Below are 4,627 nucleotides of genomic sequence, written 5' to 3' on the forward strand. Positions count from 1 at the left end.
AAACAAAGGCAACCATTTCATGATACTGATACTCTCTGATACTTACCCATTACCATATACATTAACATACATACATACATACATACACACACACACACACACACACACACACACACACACACTAATATACAATATGGCTGCACTGGGCAACTAACAGACACTAACATGAGGAGGGAGAACAAGAGTGAGTCAAAGGTCAAAGGCCAGCTACATCATTTACCTAGCCTAGATTGAGTTTTCATCCCCAAATAGAAATGAAGGGCCTCCTCAAACAGATGCAGTACCGAAATGTCGCCCGAAGATAAGGAACAGGTAATGTCAAACACTCTCACAGGTGGTCTCTCCTGGAGCTCAGGGCATTGAACTTAGGGTCTTTTCTGGTGCCCACAAGTGCACAGTGCCTTCAAAAAAAAAAAATCTGACAACCATCTGGAACACTTGTAGCCTGACCTATGGTGTCTAGGGCACCACAGGCTTCATTGGCCTCAGGGGGGGGGGGTGGCGGGGGCCAGGGTGTCCTCCAAAGTCTGTGAGGAACACAGAAGCAGGACAGAGTCCTCATGCCGGAAGCCTCTCTGGCTCTTCTGCCCTCCCCAGTCAACTACCATCTCCCATCAAGGAAAACGCAGGCCACCCACCCTATGCAGCCTGCTGGTGCTTGTGTGGCCTTGGCACTTTATCCAGCAAAGTCCAGAAGCCCCACCCCTGAAGCCATTTAAGAGGAAAACAGAACAAGGCCGCCCGTCAGGTGATGCTATAGCATGGGAAGAATTACGGCCAACATGGTGCTCCCAAGTCCTTCCCAAGGAGCTGAAGCTGCAAAACCAGCCTGCGAGCAGAAGCACTCGGTCACACTGCTGAGTCAGGTGTTTGAGGACTTAGAACAATGCACACAGGAGGAAATGAGGTGGTTTTGTTTTGTTTTAGGAGTCCAGAAAGATAGCCTTAATAACCAAAAATCGATGGCACCATTCTACCTTCACATCCATGCTTTTGAGCGGACTACAGCCTAAGACTCAAGGGTTGAAGATAGCATGTATGATTTATAGGTCCCTGTAAGGAGAAGGACCAGATCATGGTGCCTTCTTGTGCTCTGCCTTAAGCAGTTGTGTACTTAAGTGTGGTGTGGAGAGGCACGCGGATGGATCCGAGGGAGCTGGCTGAATACAGAAGATTCCTTCTAGAACCTTCGCCAATCCTGCTCACTTCCTTCAGCATTCACCACCTATCTGCACATCCACCCCTCAGGCTCACTTGGAACTCGCCCACCAGATAAGGTCCCACCCCCTTCTCTGCACACAGCCCATCCCCAGTATAACCACATCTCCATAGCTGGCCTTCCTAGGAAGAGAAACACCTCAGGAGACAGACACCTCAAACACCCAGCTCCTAACACCCAGAAAGCCCAAATCTTGACCCTCTTGGTAAGATAGCAGACCTGCCCCCAAAACATCAAACTTCATTAGAATGAACCCGTTGATCCATTAGTGATATACAAAAAAAAAACATATGTATGCCCCACCCGTTCATGTAGTTATGATATTAAATACGTATGCAAACATACAAGCATAGCTTTTTTAAGTTTGGGAAACACTATTTTAACCTTACAGCCTAAAAGTCTACTTTTCAATTAGCAATAATCACACCCTGGATAAATCTTGTTGGCTAAGATACTGCCGCTGGGCCAAGTTCCCAATAAGACTGTGACTGCATGGGGTTGGGGATTTAGCTCAGTGGTAGAGCGCTTGCCTAGGAAGGGCAAGGCCCTGGGTTCGGTCCCCAGCTCCGGGAAAAAAAAAAAGACTGTGACTGCAGTGCGTACATCAGGGCTGGCTGTCATCTATTGAAAGGGTTTCCCAGTCAATGAGCTTTGACCTTCAGGGAAGAGTAACCTCTAGCCTACCTGGCAAACTAGTTTCCACTAGTTCTGCATACTTCATGACTACTCAGACAACAGAGCTCACTCATCTACACTCTCTGCGTGTGGATTTTTTTTTTCAGAAACTTGGAATCCAATCTTCTGAAATAGCTTAACATGTTACTGGCTTCCCCAGTTTTAATAGCTTGCAAATGGCCACTCCAGTAGGCTTAGCATCAGCTCATCCCTGCACACTGGCGAAAGCTAGGTGGACTCTGCGGTGAGTCGAGAGGCTCTGTGCCTCTAGCAAGCTCCCAGGAAATGTGAGGCACGGACGAGTCCACTAACAACATACCCTAGAGCACAGGTTAGATTGTAGGTGGGGCTGCCACACTCAGATCCCCTAAGAATGTGCGGTCTAATTCAGAGCAGCCAAGAGTCTACTTTGACAGAAGCCTGGAGAGTGTCATCCCAAGGACCTGCTATGTGGAGGCTCCTTGACGGGGAAGGGTCATATGGGAAGAGTAGGGTGCAGAGGGGGACACAAGCTCTGGAGGTGACCAGGTACAAAAGCCTTAAACAGTCAGAGGATGAGAAAGGAGCACATGTGTGGAAGGAACTCTTACACGGCTGGTTCTGCTGGACTGAAGGGGTAGGTGCATTATTTCCAGTGGTCTGATTTGGGCTTCCTTCTGGAAACATGCTGATGACCTCATTCATCATTCAAACTGCCTTTACCATGTTGGGGAATGATCATGTACCCTACTCCGGTCAACAACACACACTATCCAAATATCCCCATATCCACTGATCATTTTAATCAAAAGTAGACACGCGCTTCTAATGCCTCGTTGAGAGTTCCAGGAAACAGCCTGACCGCCGAGTCTCCACCATTTCACAGACCAATTGCTCATTTCTGCTGAGTCACACAAGTTTGTTTTTGTTTGTTTGTTTTCTTTTTCTTTCTTTTTTAATTACCAAGTTCTGCTCGCTTGTAAAATAGTCTTAGAAACGTTTCCCGGTGTTTTCTACATGGGACGACGGAAAAATAACAGGGTTAAAGTCCTGCCCATCTCAGAGGCCACTGTTAGTCAGCTAGAGCCTGGACATGCTGTTCCACGTGCTATAGAATCAAAAAGTGTAAAAATAAACTTCCAGGAAAGGGAATGCCTACTGGGCAGCCTCTGGTTCCCCCCGTGAAGCCTTTCCTCATTCTTGTGGATTTCATTAAGCTAAGAAGCACAGAGCACTATAAACCGGTTTGCTAGTTTCCATACTTCCTGCCAATTTTCCACTTCTGCAAAACCAATTTCAATTAAATGGGGAGGAAAAAAAAAAGTACAGTAAAACTCTCACAGTCTGAATTATTTGGGGGTGTGGGAGAAGATGGCGGAATTTTAAAAAAAATGACTGTTGGCAAATAATGTCAATGTTCATTTATGACTTTTATCCTTAAAATCACTACTAAGTCTCAGACTCATTTCCTTCTCCAAGGTCTGGAAAGTTTCTAGAAGGTAGACATTGCCAAACAATTGTCCGGAGTTCGGTTATTTTCGGGCATTTGTTTTACTACCTTGTAGCTGAAAGACGTTCTCAGGGAAATCCATCCAAACTACTGCCCGTGTTAAGGATTTACGCAGATTTATGACAGAGCAGTGCATAGCTTCTAAGCACCTTAAGGCCCTGCTCTGTGTGTTGCGTCAGCTTTCAATGTATGTAAAATCTGAAGCCAAAGACGAGGGACGAGGGAAGATGTCAAGGGGGGAACTCACGGTGACTGAAGGCAGCACTCAGGGAAAACTGCACAGAATACAGTGCTTCGGCCATGCAGTACTACCTATGAACGACGGTAAGGCATAAAACTGCACCCGCCAGCTTATTAAAATATCTCCCTCCCTCAGGGTCTCCTGTATTAAACTCAGAGATGCAGCTAAAGATGTGTCTCGAATTTTTCAGGTCCTCCCACGAAATTTGCCCCTTCTTAGCCAGAGTCTGACAGTGGTGCTACTCGAGTAACTCGAATTCACATGAGAAATAAGATAGTTACAGCCACAAGACCTTGACGCACGATGTGGTTGGCCAACCTCCTAGTGATGGGAGAAGCTAAGGCCAAAAAGGAAAAAATGTCAAGCAAGGAGAAAAGCAAGGGGAACAGACGAGGGCAGAAGAAAGGGGAGGGAAATGAGCAAAGGAAAGAGAATCCAGAAGTCCACAACTGAGAGGAAGGCAGAGTCTCCATGTTGTCTCCATCCTGTAGGGATGCTACTCCTTGTTGTCTCCAACCCATCCTGTAGGGATGCTACCATGCATTACTGTAAGCGAAGATGTTCAATCCAACACTACATACGATATTGGACTTAGGGGGAAATTACCTCACTGTGTCTTCCCCAATGCAAGAATTAAGAAAATTAATAAATGAATGCATTGAAGTGACCACATTATCTTAGTTTCAAAGGGCAGCTGGTGACACGGAGCACGTGTCAATTCACAGCACATCCTAGCATTCACGGTACATCTTAGCCGCTAGCTGCTATGGCTAGGGAGCCCTAAAACATGTGTTGATCAATGGTCAAATGGCTTGCTGTCATCCAGTGTGAATGAGGCCCCTACACCTCTGGCTAAAGCCCTTGTGGAAAAGCAAAAGAAGAGAAGGAACCAAGGGAGCAGGTGAGCTCCACTCCGCTTCAGAAATGAGCCTTTGCTCATCTCGAAGTTACGTGGCAGGGGGAGCTGGGTCTGAGTAAAAACAGACAGCTGGTCTCCAGGATG

This window comes from Rattus rattus, chromosome 15, assembly GCF_011064425.1.
Source record: "Rattus rattus isolate New Zealand chromosome 15, Rrattus_CSIRO_v1, whole genome shotgun sequence".
Taxonomy (NCBI): domain Eukaryota; kingdom Metazoa; phylum Chordata; class Mammalia; order Rodentia; family Muridae; genus Rattus; species Rattus rattus.